This window comes from Protopterus annectens, chromosome 6.part0 (genome assembly GCF_019279795.1).
Source record: "Protopterus annectens isolate FY-2018-M chromosome 6.part0, PAN1.0, whole genome shotgun sequence".
Taxonomy (NCBI): Eukaryota; Metazoa; Chordata; order Ceratodontiformes; family Protopteridae; genus Protopterus; species Protopterus annectens.
The window spans coordinates 1,598,918,313-1,598,935,197 of record NC_056737.1 but is presented as its reverse complement, the minus strand read 5'-3'; the positions used below and the strand labels follow the sequence as shown (position 1 = coordinate 1,598,935,197).

The 16,885-nt window shown below is 36.6% G+C and overlaps 1 protein-coding gene across 1 annotated transcript in view; it reads left to right on the top strand.

The window, feature by feature from the left end:
* The window catches only part of LOC122804015 (anterior gradient protein 2-A-like), a 58,500-nt gene that overhangs the window by 25,545 nt on the left and 16,070 nt on the right, over positions 1 to 16,885 (top strand). The window lies entirely within an intron of this gene.

Below are 16,885 nucleotides of genomic sequence, written 5' to 3'. Positions count from 1 at the left end.
TCCATGTCATATTGCTGCCAGGAAGGTTTTTCCTAATTTTATTCCCACCTCGTGTGCACCTTGGTAACACCCCATGTGTGGGGCATGCATTTCGTGGGCCATGTAGAACTGTCCCTCAGTCCTGTAAGGAGCTGACATCAGTAAGACACCCCACCCACCCTCAAGAAGCATTTCACAGATGTTCACCAGCTTCATTTCTGAACATTGTTATCATATTGTCTTGTACTAAACCTTTTCTTTTACACTTGCATTTTGCACCTGGCACTGAGTGAATGTGCTGTCCCCATCTTAGGATGTCTCCGTAGACTCAGAACACCAAAGAAGATGACAAAAAGATCAAGTTAATTTAGTATTCATTGTGCTAGATTTGGGTGGGATGTGGGCTAAACCTAAGGTTGTAATTAATTGAATTATATAAAAATCATTCTGCACTTGAAACTTGTTATTAGCACTGAAGAAGGGTACGGGATACCTGAAAGCTTTGATGCTTTAACTATTGCTTTTATATAAAAACATTTTTGCTGTTCTACATTGGTGTCAGTCATTTGCTTTGGACTTTCTGCATTTATACTACTGCACCTTCATTCTGCTGAACTTTTGGTTTGTTTTATGGCTAAACCTAAGGGATAGGTGGGTTTAAAGACATTCATTAACTTGTAAATGTCTTACTTTTCCATAAATACAGTATAAAGTTGTAATTAATCCTGTCAGGTGGGTTTAAAGACATTCATTAAGTGTTCTATATGTCTTGTATACTTTGGCATAAATACTGTACAAAGCTGTAATTAAACCTAAGGATCAGGTGAATTTAAAGACATTCATTAAGTTCATAGATTAGTACTAGGCTAACTGCCCTTGCGAGCCATTTTAAGCCTAGCCAATTATCCCTTACGAGGCTCAAACCCTGTACCTAAGGCAAACACCTTAACCATTAGACCACCCTCCCAACAAATGTTGTATATGTCTGGTATACTTTGGCATAAATTCAGTATAAAGCTGTAATTAAACCTAAGGGACAGGTGGGTTAAAAAACATTCATTAATTTGTATATGTCTTGTATACTTTGGCATAAATACTGTGCAAAGTTGTAATTAAACCTAAGGGTCAGGTGGGTTTAAAGTCATTCATTAAGTGTTCTATATGTCTTGTATACTTTGGCATAAATATGGTGTAAAGTTGTAATCAAACGTAAGGGTCAGGTAGGTTTAAAGTCATTCATTAAGTGTTGTATATGTCTTGTATGCTTTGGCATAAATTCAGTGTAAAGCTGTAATTAATGCATGACTGAATGATGTTTTGGTAAAGCAGTGTAAGCTGATCACTGTTCTAATGGCACAAAGCTTGTGGTACAACAGCAATCCTCATAAATAACAACTATAACTTATCAAACAGTGTTGCACCTTTCACGTTTTTTGTGCTCATCCTTTTAAATAATTTCACCATGCTGCTAGTTGTCAACAACTTGCGTATTGATTCAGGATATATTTTGTTAATCTTCTCTACGGCAAATTGTTATCATGATTTAATGTTTTTAGTACTGAACAGTTTTCTATTTACACTCCACTTCAAGTTCCATGTAGATTTCAGCCATCATTTCCCATTAGACTATAGATGCATCCCATTTCAACTTAGTAAACAGTTTGTTAAGGAAAATGCTTTTAATGTGCCTGCATCATTAGTAAGTGCAAACATCTTAGACAGTGCGCTTCGTTGGCTACATGAAGTCTACTGTAACTATAACTCTTACACCCACCAGTCATTACTCTGAGACACATAATTATCAGAGGCATGTATTAACTGTAAAGTTAGACAAAGGCATAGCAGACAGAAAGACACAGTAACAGTTTACTTACATCGTGCCTAGCATTTTTTTTCTGCTGCGCAATATTGACAATGATTACTTGTCTAGTCTTTTTATGGAAAACATAGGAACACAATGCCCCACATTCTTATTACAGTTACAGGGAAGTATGTAATAAATATTCAACAGCTGTTTTAATTTGGTGTGAACAATCAGCTGTACCTAATGTCAACCTTATTGGAAAGAATGACATGTATGTAACGGGGTCATCAGAATGAGGACCAGTGAAGGATAAAATCGTTCACAATAAAGAGGTTATCCTCAGAATTTAAGATACATTTTATGGCTGTTAAAAACAGTGTTTATTTCATTTTGTAATTTAAAAGGTTACAAATTTTTATTTTAAATTCTGTGTATAGAGCACAGTTTGTGCTTAACAGTGAGTTTGTGCTTAACAGAAGGAACAGGTGCAGCTTAACTGATGAAATGAAATGGCCCTAACATTAGGCAGAGATAAATATAATAAGAAACCAGAGACACTAGTAGTTAGCGTGTGTGTGTCTTTCGGTTTTTCCCAGTTTGGGGTCGCCACAGTGGAACTCCGTCCTGCTAATGATTGGCAGTAGATTTTTACGTGCCGAGTTGACAGCTCTGACGCACAACCTTCAATGAAGGTATGCCCATTCACGCATGTCTCCATGCAGAAGACGCTCTAGCTGAGAACTGAACTGGACAGCGTCTTACTGTGAGGTGACAACGCTACCGCAGCACCACCACCGCAGTATAAATTGTATTCTAGTCATCTTTGTTCATCCATTTTCTCTTTCCAAAGTATGACCAACCTATTTGTTCTGAACTCCACAGTACTTTTGGCTATTGTTCTTTACCTTAAAGTTGAGTGACGCATTGCCACAACTGTACAATATCACATTCCCTGCTTGGATACAGCAAAATATTAGCAGGATGCTTTTTTTAAGTAGATGCCAGTAAAAAAAGAACAAGTGTTAAGCAGTGGTGGCTGGTGACATCAAATCAAAGGGGGGCTGCAAGAGACAGATGAATGGGTGAGGTCAATGGGAAGAGGTGTGGCCAACTAGAAAGGGGAGGAGCTATGCTCAAAACCACAAAACCTGTAACTTTAATTAAATATGCTGCCCTGGGTGCCAAACTGTCATTATGAGAGTCCAATCAAGACAAAATGAAGTGTAGAAGAAAAAAAATATTTCAATGCATTGGCTGCATGACAGCTTACTTAATATCTAGATGGCAACAAAAAGGTTGTGAGGCATGAAAAAATAAATTACTTTTTAAATACATTACTGGAATGCCAGTCAAAATCTAATATAAGAAAAACAAGCAGCACTCAGCTCAGACCACTTCTCCTTGCACTGCAGTTGTAATTATAATTTATATTCAGCTTTAATAAAGTACCAAGTAACATGCTGAAAGTAGCAATCTCTGTGATACCCCCACTTGTAAAAATGTTTCTTATCCAAAAAAGACCTGCTGCCTGACAACAACTATCTACTTGTTTCATGGGGAAAACATGATCAAAGTAAAAAATGAAAAACAAACAAGAAACAAGCTCAAGATACATTGCTTACAGGATTACTGTACAGGTAATGGACCACACATGATTGGCATTCAGTTTGGTTTACAGGTAAAGCCTGCAAAGATGACTGCAAGTCTCCAACAAATGTAATGAGCTTCTTAAAATAATGTAATCCTGCCCTTTATTACAAATACTGTCATATGCATTTCAATACCCAAGGCTTATACATTATCTAGTTATGTAAGTATTCTCTGCATGGTAACAACAGAAAGGCTTTCAATGTTGGCAATTCTTTAACAGTATGCTTATTAAAGCTTACTTGCATCTTACAATCTCAGACAAGCTTACCTGATGGTCATTAAAGCATTGCTACTTAAACACAGAGCAACAGGCACTTTCTAAGTAATAATAAGCATAAATTAACAGTATGAAAATATGACAGAAACCAGAACATTCTGCAAAATCAAGGACAGTATAAAAGTAGCACTTGTGTCTACCTTGGATGGGGGGATACTCTGCACATTTACACTGCATAACTGCTCCTTGCCTTGCTTGGACGCATCCAGAGTCACTACATGGGGGAGGTTGGGTGCAACAAGTATGTCACAATTTGAAATATCTCTGGCTGACTGTGATGGCCCTGACACATTTGTCATACCTCTCAACCTCAGAACAAGAAATATGGACAGAGCCATACATAGAAGTGGGACAAAGGCCCAAAAATAAGGACAATTTTTAAATATTGCTCTTATAAATTTAGAAAGATAATAGAATAGTAGGTCTTGCATTAGTATGAATTTTCTGAAAGGTACGAAATCTGAAACTCAAATGTCTGTCATTATTTTCTAACTTCAGTCTTTAATGATTTGCCACTAATTTGCCAAAAAACACAATTTTATGAAAACTGGTCCAAAAATCTGATACAAAAATATAAAATAGCCACACAATACAGCTGGGAACCTGTCAAAGAAGGGACACTTTTTTTTAATATTAGTACTGCTAACTTGAGCAGCTGACAAAATAAAAGAATCTACATGCATTTCTGAAATAAAAGTAATCTATAACTCTGATTATTACAGTTATTTCTTAATTGTAAGCCCTCCACGTTTTCTTCCAAAATTGCCATTTTGCGACAGGATTATTAAGGGAAGAGCAACATTTTGAGCCAAAATCAGGGACATTTGAGAGGTTTGGATATGCCTAATTCTGTAAATCAATTTATTTGCACGTACCTCTCAACTTGTTAATGCAGGAAATCTGGACAAGGACAAATATACTGGGGGGAACATATAAACAGTACTATAAATTGTTGTATAAACAGACAATTGATAGAATAACAGGTCTTGCTTAGCATGCATTTTTCTGAAGGTTATGAAGTATGAAACTCAGTGCCTGTCATTATTTAGTGACTTAATTCCTAAATTATTTACCATAAAACCACGCATTTTTTGAGGAACAAAAGAAAAATAAGAAGCAAAAATCTATTCATTCTGTGAAAATCTGGACATTTGAGAGGTATAGTTGAGCCGGGGCTGTCTTTGATTTTGCCGCCCTTCCCCCTCACAAAATCATGGTCGAATGGAGCCTCCCCCTGCGGCCATTCCAATGAACCATTACTTGGCTGTTTCACCCCATTTACCATAAACACTAATGTGCATACTGCTTTACTTCTATGATCATATGGACTTCATTTGAAAGTTTTATTTTGCATTTTAAAGCACAAACACTAAGACATCTGCTAAATAAAGCAATGCAATCTCACAATGAAAACAGACTTAGCATTAAATCTTCTCTGCCCTTGAAACTCACATTCATTGAAGCAGCATTGAAACCCACATTCAAAGAAAATGCATTTTGCCAGTGGCAGATAAAGATTAACTTTGGACCGTTTTTAAATCATAGGCCCCTTGCACACGAAACATACACATGGTCTTTGATACACCTTCCTGATTGTATTAAATTATGTTCCTTTTACAATATAGTACAGTTGTTAGAGGGCATTTTTAATTTGTTTTGAACATTTTTCCAGTAAACAATGAAACAAAATGCATGCACCAATAATGACAGAATTGCCCAATTCAGAACATTTTTCCAGTAAACAATGAAACAAAATGCATGCACCAATAACGACAAAACTGCCCAATTCAAAAAATTTCTATCATAAAAGTCTACTCAAACTTCTACAGTCCACCAGTATCAGTAAATATGCACAATCTCTGAAGAAGTAAAAGTCATCTAAATAATTCCACATTAAAGAAATATGTAACTAATGAACAGGTTGCTGCTAGCAAACAACTTTATATTTCATTGTGTCATCTACAAATAAAGTGCCTGTTGCCCTTGAGGAATAAATTGCCTAAGTTGCATTAAAAAAACAATAAGCTAGTAATATTGCAATAGGGAATCAATGGCAAACTGATAACAGATTCATAGTTACTAGGTATCTTCACCAAAAAGGACTGCAGCATTCACCCCCTTTACAAGGCATTTACCTACTGTGGGAGTAGAACCCACAGCCTTCTGAATCAAAAGCAAGGACACTACCTATTGTGCTATTAACAACACAATCAGACTTGGCATACGCAGCACTAAATTTTTGTTCCCCTGCAGCTCTCAGCTTCTTGTAAAATCTGCTTGACACTCAACTGCATCTCTGAACTTTGCAGCCCAAGAAATCTGGAAAAAATCCAAAATTTAGGGCGGGGGGGGCAAAAGACCAAAACATAGGGACACATTTTAAACATTGCTTGCATAATGTTGGAAAGTTGTTAGAATAAAATGCTGTGTTACCACCATACATTTTACTGCCAAGTATTGAACCCAGCATCCTGTGCAAAACACTCGAAGCAACATACCACTATGCCAAATCATCTGTTTTATGAAAGAAAGGAAGACTGAAACTTAAATGGCTACCATTTAGTGAATTTAGTTCTCACCATAGCTGTCAACATCTTAGCACAAAACACCTGAACAAAGCCAATAATGGGGTAATACAGCCCCTAAACATATTCAGTGAGTTCAGTTATCACCATAGCTCTGAACCTTGGCACAAAAACCTGGACAAAGCCAATAATAGGGGAATACAGTCCAAAGATAGAGACAAATATCCATTGAGGACACCAGAGCAACCCACACAAACAAAGGGAGACCATGTAAACTCCACACAGAAGGCACCCCAGCCAAGACTCAAACCAAACAACTTGTAGCTGTCAGCCAACAATGCTACCACTGCACCACTGCACTACTTGCTGTGTTAAGTAACAAAAATACAGAAACCACAGATTTTATGAGGAACAGAACAGAATAAATATGAGGCAAAAATCTGCAAATGTTTTACAAATGGTGGTGGGTGGGGAATTCAGGCTCTTGTCACTTGGGTACAGGGTTTAAGCCTTATTCTCTACCCACCACCATGTAGCAACTGGGGCATTTTACACACACACACACACACACACACACACACACACACACACACACACACACACACACACACACGCTCCTGCATCTCAGCCTCCAGCCTGCAGGTGATGTGTCCGATGTTCTTCTGGTTGCCACCGCACAGACCTCTGGGCTGGCAGGGCGGAGTTCCCTGCCTTCCCTATCTGGACTGCCTAACACAGCAGTCAGAAGAACTAAGCACGCATGCTTATATTTCATTGTCTACAGTAGTGGGGTAATTTGTCTACAGTAGTGGATTTATTCCTTTTACAGGTGTGGGGGCTGCAGTCCTGCAGTCTGATAGCATGGGCCGCCCCTGGTGTTAAGTATGTTTTTCTTTGTGGGTGGTCTCACATTCCTTCCATAAGAATAATCGCCGTTTTATTGCCATTTATGGCATTTCCACTGTGGAATGATAGGTTTGATTTTATTTCTGGTTGGTCTGATGTTCTTGTCATATGACTGATCATAAACCTTTGTTGACATTTATGGTATTACCACAGTGAAGGAAATTTGTCTTTATATCACTATGGGAAGTAAAGGTCAACTAAAACATGATATGGGTTAAATGAATGGCTATAAATCTCCCCATTTCCCTAGACCCCAGCTAGAATAGCCATAGGCAAGGGAGTCCTTCTCTCCCAACTTGAATACAGACTCTCCATCATTACTGCTGCCTCAGAGAAAAACTGCATAACTTTGCAATCCATTATCACAAACTCCCCACTCAAAGAACACCTCTGCCCCACCCTTAACAAAGCCAAATGGATAGCCATAATGCAGTATGCTGACCTATTACTGGGCTGTAAACTCTACAAACTTTCACACTTCAAAGTATTCTCTACACTTGCTGCCAAACTCCGTTTAAAAACCTCTTCTTATAACCTGAGACAATACTTACACAATGTTCCTAATCTCTTTACAATCAGAACTAAACTGCAATGTCCAGAACATGGCCTTTCTTACACTGTTCCTTCTCTCCGGCAATTGCTCCGTTTATTAACTTAAAGAAATTAATTCCTTCCCTACATTTAGACTAGAACTTACAGCATACCTACTTAAGCCCTGTGCTCCTACACCTCCCAGTGGCCACATCACCTAAATCAATGTTCTTTTTTATTCTACTTGTCTCACATACTCTAGGACTCTGAAATACACTGCTTCACTGTATGGAATGCAAATACTTCTTTATTTTACAAATTATCCAATGCCTAGATTTATATATAAGGGTTATGATTATAATGAAGTCTCATAATAAATGCAGATGTCAATCTGATGAGTATTGCAGTACCTACTACATCAGAAAATTAACAGTAAGGATAATACTTTTAGATTTGTGACAAGGTATGGAAGTAATACCTTCCATATTAGAATGTTCTTTTTATAAAATAGACAATTTTATTGATTAAAACATCCTGAGTACCATTTTACCTGCAGAGTGATGTTCAGCTAAAGGACAGGAAGAAATTTGCAAGTAATTTTGGGTGTCTATAAAACTGAGGTAACCCCTGAACCAAATCAAGGTTATTTGGGTTTTACAGTCCGAGAAAGTTATGTTTAGTGCAGACAGATTTTTACTATGTGTTTATTTTCCTACATGTAATATTTCTAAAAGTTTTGAGATTCATCATAATGTCATATGTTCTTCCCTGTGGGTTATTTAACTGGTATAATGTACCTATGATTCATTTTATATTGGTAAGATGTCTAGAATACCTAAGGAGAGGATCAGTGCATATCTGTGTGATGTAAAATGTTGGTAATGCTGATACACCCTTTGTTAAATGTGTTTTCATTGTAATTGATAGTTAAGTACCCAGTGATAGAGGGGAAATTGATCTGCAGGAGCTTTGGGATAAAAACAATTATTTTTTAGTAATTATTATTGGTGTACATTTTGCTCTAGGCTTAAATGAATGGTATTAGTGTGATTAAATGAGAAACCTTGTAATTTAGGTCAGAATGTTTTTTAACTTGGACATAATGAAAATAATGCCCTATATAGACATACATTAAAATGTATGAATATGGATGTTAAGTTTTGGGTTTTAGAAGAAGTTAGGCATAATGAAAGGGGAGGTGGCTGGGAAACATACCTGGAATTTCGTGAAATTATACGGCAGTTGAGATCGGATTCCTGTAGTAGTCCGGGAATTAATGATCATATTTCCATTATGCCAGCCCTAAAGTTACTTTCACTAGACCCAAAGAAATGTCATTAAGGATGAGTCCAACATGTTTTTAGGTAAGCATTTATATATATGTGTATGATAATATATAATATATTTATATATATAATTTTTAAATTCAGTTGGTGGACCGCCTATAATCAGGATTTAATAGTAATATGATATTTAAGTATTTATTTGACTGTTTTTATACCTTTTATATTTAAATAGGATTTTAACACACTGATGCACTTTATGACAAGAGACATGTTAAAATGAATTGTTCATCTACAGTTGTATTAGTTGTATTTGCATTTATATAATATTATTTATATTTATAATTTTAGTTTTTGTCCTGATGTTTTAGTGATGTGAAATTGTGATGACAAGTGTCCAAACATGAAAGTTATTCCTTGTATTAAATGTATTTAATAGTAATTTTGAACTCGCTATACCATGAACATTATTTCATTCATTTAACTATCTACTCAATTAATTATTTAATGAATGTGCGTGTGAGCTAATAGGATGTTCTGTAATGTTATTTAAATGGGTGAATTGGGTGAGACGGATGATTCTGATGAAGTCTCCGTTTGAGGAGATGAAAGCGTGCTAAATCTGCATTTTATTGTGTTTATTTGGTTGGAATAAAGCTGTGTTTTACTTGATATCGTTATTGAAGTCGAAGTATATATGGAAGTGCAGGACAGCCTTTATTGATACCTTACAGCGAATGTGTATTTGGTGGTTGATGGTGATTGTGTTTTTGGTAACTTCAACATATACCCATTATATAGATTAGATAATTATGAGATGGTTAGCCGTCTTCTCACTGTCATATCTTCTTTTATTGTATGTTAAAGAATAAGAAAAAGTTTTTACTTTTATAATACAGTATACTGAAGACATTGCAAGTGCACACTTTTATGGACTTATAAATAGTGTTGGTTAAGCAGTTAAGATTAGAACACTCTGAGGAAGCCTTTGATGAAACCAGTTATACACACACGCATACGCATACGCACACACACACACACACACACATATATATATATATATATATATATATATATATATATATATATATATATGGGTTCTGGACATTTGCTCGAATGAGCAAATGTCCGTAACCCAAACGGCCGGACATACTTACACAAAAGTACTTTTCACCGAAGAAGTACTTAAGTGTAAGTATGCCTATTGCCGAGGCTGTACTACAGTGCTGATAAGGGAAAATTCCCTTTTCTCCACTGTAGTTTTTTTTTTGTAGCATGCTTTAAGGAAAGCACTTTTTTGATAAAAGCATTTTCATTAAAGTGTGTTCGGTTGTTAAGGATATGGACATTTGCGTATTCGAGCAAACGTCCTAGATCCATATAAAAAAAAAATATATATATATATATATATATATATATATATATATATATATATATATATATGTATGGGTCCACTTTGTAATTTCAAAATACTGAAATCTTGAAATTCAATATTTCAAACCTACAAGGCCGCAAACTCACATTTTCGAAACCGGCAGGAGTATGAAATTCAAAATCTGGAAGCATGGATATTTTGAATTTCTGCTTTCGGTGTGTGGATGTTTGGGTTTAATTTTGGTAAGTTTGTGTGTGTAAGTATATTGGTTAGGAGTTTAGTGTGTGTAAGTGTGTGTTGTGACTGTTGTGACTGTTATATATGTGTTTGAGGGACTGTAAGATGTGGGTGTGTGAGTTCCGTTTGTGTTTCTGTTTGTGCGATCTCGGAGTTAGAATATATAAGTAGGGAGGTGTGGGGGGTGTAGTTTAGATGCGTTTGGTTGTGGGGGGATTTATGTGCATGTTTATGTGTGTACTGTATGTGTAATGTAATTACAGGATTTTGAATTTCGCAGCTGTGTGTTTTCGAAGTTGTGAGTTGTGGTTGGGTTTTCGGCTTTGTGGTTTCGAAATACTGCATTTCGAGATTTCAGTATTTCAAAATTACAAAATGGACCCATATAGATATATATATATATATATATATATATATATATATATATACATATACACACACACACACACACACACACACACACACACACACACACACACACACACACACACACACACACACACACACACACACACACACACATGCATACGTGTGTATGTGTGTATGTGTGTGTGTGTGTGTGTGTGTGTGTGTGTGTGTGTGTGTGTGTGTGTGTGTGTGCCACTAATAAGTGAAAACAACTACTGTCCACTGGCAAAATGTTGATGTCAAAATGTTGGCATGGAAGTATGCGTGCTCTGAGAAACAGACTCGGTGCTACCCATGGGGGGGCCTGTGCAGCAGTATTACACGCCTTTCACACTGCATGAACGTGCTTTTGATAGTGATTTATTTATTTATTTTATTTATTTTATTTTACATTTGTTGACCGGGCTAGTCTAACTGGATATATGTCCATTTTCAGTAGAGGCCCGGGGAGATAAGCTCCATGCCAAACTGTTAACATAAATAATTAAAAAAGAAATATACAAAAAAAACTGAAGTTATAGTACTATGTGCACTGATACATCTAGTTAAAATGCACACTAGAGTTTCAAAAAATTACATGGGGTACATTTCATAATGCAAAGAGCAGGCATACAATCTAGTTCAATGTACAGGTGAAGTACATCACTTAATGGCAAAGAAAAATACAGGTGAAGTACATCACTTAACGGCAAAGAAAAATAAAACAGGCGGTATACAGTCTAATGCCATGTACACTACATTACACAATAAAAGATGCTGCTAATGATTGGTAGAAGTAATAATTAGTTACAAAGAAAAATTTAAATGTTTTTAATAATTTTTTTTTCAAATAAGTGAGAGAGAGAAGAAATTAATGAGATACAGAGCAAAGAGGCTATATATTGTTAAAAAGGAAATGACAGAATAATTAGTTAAAAGAAAAAAAAAAGGGGAGACAGAGCATAGTTTGGGTAGAGGACAGGTTTAGGCAGGTTTAGTACAGTGGCATGACCAGTGTGTTTTGAGAAAACGTTTCAGTCTTTTGTTGTAGAGTGATAAAGAGGAAATAGAGGAAAGGTCACAGGGGAGAAGATTCCAGAATTTTCCCTCAGTATTGAAGAAAAGAGAATCCCCAGCCCTGTTGTTTGATTTAGTTGTTTTGACTAGAAGTTTCTGAGATGAGTGTAAGGACTTCAGATTATTATAGGGAGTGATGATGGTAGAGAGACTAGGAGTATTGTAAGGTTGGTAGAGAGTTTTATGTGTAATGATTAGTTGGTGGTACTTGATCAGATTCTGTAGTTTCAGGTATTCAAGCTGCTTTAAATTAACACAGTGGTGAGTTTTAAATGAGTTACCAGTAGCAAATCTGGCTATATTATTATAGGAGCTTTCCAGCTTACTGAGGTTGCCCTTAGATAGGCTGGTAAAAATGGAAGAAGCATAGAGGAGTGTAGAGATTAGATGAGTATGTGCAATAGTAGTTCTAGCTGTGGATGATAGGAAGGGTTTTATTCTGTACAGAGAGCCAAGTTTTATGTTGACAGATTTAATTGTGTTGTTAATGTGTATGTCAAAGGAAAGATTGTTGTCTATGGTGACACCAAGTAGTTTGGTAGTTAGGTCGGGTGATATTATGGTGCCATTAGTGGAAGAAACAGAAAAATCTAAGGGGGTGGATTTCAGATTAGGATTGAAAAGGAGGAGTTTAGTTTTTGGGGGGTTTAAGAGTAGGCAACGATGAGTGAACAATTGTTCCACAGTGTTAAAGACATTTTGGGTAATGGAGTGAAGGTCAGAGGAGGTTTTAGCGGAGCATATAAGTGTAGAGTCATCAGCATATTGTATGGAAGTAGCTTGGGGAATTGCTTGATGAAGGTCGTTGATGAATATGGAGAAAAGGAGAGGTCCTAATATGGACCCTTGAGGTACACCAAGGTTAACTGGTAGGTGGGTAGATAGAGTGTTACGCCAAAGTACAGCCTGTTGTCTTGTATTTAGGTAGGATTGGAACCATTTGATGGAGAGTGAGTGCAAGGACAGGGATTTGAGGATATCTTTCAGAATTTGATGATTTACTATATTGAATGCTTTGGACAGATTGATCAATAGTGCAGTAGATAGCAAATTGCAGTTACGGTTTCTGTTGATACAATCTGTAAAGGAAAGGAGGGCAGTGGTAGTGCTATGGGAAGGTCTGAAACCATGTTGACAGGTAGAAAGCAGGTATTGTGGATTAGGTTGTCTAGCAACTGTCTGTGTATACATTTCTCCATAATCTTTGCCAAAGGGGAAAGAAGAGCTATAGGACGATAATTGGAGAAATCGGTTGAGTTGCCACCTTTGTGCAGGGGGATAATATGGGAGACTTTCCAGATACTAGGGATGTGGCCTTCACTAATAGTTCTATTGATAAGAATGGAGATGGGGTAAGCAATCAATTTGGCAGATTTCTGTAGGTATTCAGTAGGTATTTGGTCTGCTGAAGGAGTGCATGGTTTCAATTTTTGGATTAGGGCAAGAATATGGGTTGTTGGGACTGGTTGGAGAAGAAATGGTGGGGGCAGAGTTTTGTTGTAAGTAGGTAACGTAAAATTAACAGATGATAATTGACTGGCTAGTGTTTGGATAGCGTCAGTGAAAAAGGAATTGAAGGCATTGTCAGTATACATGGGATTTTCATGGTCAGTATTTTGTGGGCTTGGTGTACTGGATTGACCTGGATGTAGTAATTGGTTTATAAATTAATATACAGAGTAGTAGAAAGCAAGATGGCAGGTAAGCAGTTCAAATTCAGTTCAGGATGCAGCACAACTCATCTAATATTTGCAGTGAGTCATATAGTGCAGAAGAAGCTGGAGGTGAGGAAAGAGTCCAACTGGGCATTCCAAGACTTGGATAAAGCATGTGACAAGATGCCAGGAAAGTGATTTTGGCAGTCCTGTAATTGTTTGATGTTCCAGAATCATTGGTAGAATTAGTGTACAAGGATTTAATGATGCTAATATGAACATCATTCAGACTCACTGAGGGATTCTCAATGACAGTGGACATGCATGATGGTTGAGCTCTGAGTCCACTGCTGTTCATACTGGTGAGGGACTGCACTAGCAAACAGATCAAAGGGGGCAGATTAACAAAGCTGCTGCATGCAGATGATGCAGCACTACAAGCAGACTCTGAACAGGAACTTCAGCAAATGATAGAGGGCTGGAATGCAAAACTGAAGGCACAGGAGGTGAAAATGAGGCAAGAGAGTTGTTATAGCAGCAAATGATGGAAATAAGAAGAAGCTGAAAATTGAGAAAGAAAGGAAAACAGCGAAAGTGATTAACATTTTCAGGTATTTGGGAGGGGTGGTTGAAGAGAACGGAAGCCTGAATAAGGAATATTTGAGGGAGTATTTGACTAGCTACACAGACGTTGACAATGTTAAAGTCAACACAATTTGTGATCTTATGGAGCTTGTGTTAGACAACAACTTTTTTAGATTTGGCAAACACATTTATAAACAGATTTCGGGAGTGGCCATGGGGGTGAGAGTGGCACCAGCATTTGCCAATCTGGTAATGGCCAACTGGGAGCTTAAATTTTTGGTTAATCACCCCAGTTTCAATAAGGTGCTATCTTACTTTAGATTCATAGATGATTTATTATTTCTATGGACTGGCACCCCACAAGAGTTTTCTGTATTAGTAGATGATTTGAACCATACTACACAGTTTTTGGTTTTCAAAACAAGTGGGTTTGGGCAAAGCATTCCCTTTCTTGATGTTCTACTTACTGTGGATAAGGTTAACAACACCTTTAGTAGTCAGGTATGCAGGAAGGAGGTATTTGCTAACCAGTATCTACATAAAGATAGTTTACACCCTATACATATGAAAAAAGGTGTTGTAAAGGGCAGATAATTCGTATGAGTAGACTTACTACAGATGATGACACATTTTTTAAGGAAATTGAATTTTTGAGATCTTTATTTTTAAGCAGAGGTTACACCTTAGATTGGATTCAAAACATAGAACAGGAAGTCATCAAGCTTAGAAAGGGTATTGCTAAACCTATCCTTTTGTCTGATCATTTAGGTGTTAGCTCTGGATCTACTAATGCAAATGTTCTTAACACATACAATATTGCCTTTCCTTTACCTATTGTCAACGAAATGTGGTCCATTAAGGACACTATTATCAACAATTGGAAGGTGTTGTTAGGTAACAGGGATTTGGTTGGTATTTTAGGGTTTAAACCCATTTTTACCTACAAAAGGGTGACCAACATCAAATCCATGCTTGAGATAGATCATGCCAGACATCAAGACAACAATAGAGCTGTAAGCATTAAGAGGGGTACATATGCTTGTAACAACTGTAGGCAATGTAGATTTATTAGCAATAGTACTTGTGTGTTTGTCAAGCCTGTTAACTACACAATTTGGGCCAAAGGTTATTATAATTGCAATTCGGATTATGTAGTTTACATTGCAAATTGTGTATCATGTGAACAGTATTATATCGGTAAAACCAAGAGGGTTTTGAAAAGGAGAATTTATGAACACAATTTAGCAATAAAAAATAAAGATAGGCTCAATTCTTTAGCTAAACATGCATTAGTTTGTAGGGATTTTAAAACGTTTGAGTTTTCAGTGTTGGATAAAATCAACACTAGTGATTTTGGAGGATATTTTAACAACATTTTGGAGTGTAGAGAGACCCTGTGGCAACTTGTGTTGGGGGCCGACAAGCCGCCTGGCCTTAATGAGTCTATTAATTTAAAATGTTTCTTAAGGTATAGACAACACATTAACTAATTACATACACATAATATATTTATATACATTTTACATATTTTACATAATTACTAAAAAATTTTTTTATTAATTTATCAAAACTATTTATATGTTCACAGAAATGAATATGTATTTACATGTACATTTTTATGGTAACATATTTTTATGGCAACATACTTTCATGAATTGGGTTGTATTTGTTTATGTTTATTTCATGTGTATTCATGATTTTTCATCAGCATTTTTTATATTTACGTGTATATACATAATAATATTTTAACAAAGTGATTTAATCAACATGAGGTCATTTCCTGTATTATCAAGTATTTAAGGAACTGGGTTTATTGTGTAAGTGTTTCTGAAGAAGTTCACGTATTAAATGTGTGGATGAAAGCGCTAAAAAAACACTTGTTTGTTTGATTTCCTGGTTTTCTCTACAGTTTTTAAAGTTTTTTAGGATGAAAATTGAGAAAGAAAGGAAAACAGCGAAAGTGATTAACATTTTCAGGTATTTGGGAGGGGTGGTTGAAGAGAATGGAAGCCTGAATAAGGAAGCCAATTCTAGAATGAAGGTGCTACAGCCAACTGGGCACACAGTGGCAGTTGTAGTATGGGACAGAAACTAGAGATGTTGGAAAATGAACTGCTGAGACAGGTGGTAGGATGTGCACTGTGGGACAGATGAAGACATGATGGCATCAGAGCAACAGCCAATGTAACTGGAGTGGCAAAGAAGGTCAGAGAGAACAGATTATGGTAGTTTAGGCACATATGCTCGAAAATCAAAGACAACTTGATAAAGAAGTTTTTGAGAGACAGGAAAAAACAAGAGAAAATGAAGACATTCAATTCAGAAATGGATGGATTATATCAGAGAAGACCTGCAACAGTCAGGCATGATTGTCAAACAAGGTAAGAAAGTAGCACTGAATTGAGAGAGGTGGTGACAATAACATGACAACATGATCCCACGTAAAACCAAAACATGGAAAAACTGGGGTTAGTAATGATTTAATTAAATAGGATGCATCCATCACAGCAGTGGCAGATTGACAGTGTTCACCCTACCTATCAATTGCAGTCAACTATATGTACAGTTGGCAAAACTGCAGGTATAGTGCCTTGCTTAAGAACATTCTACCAAG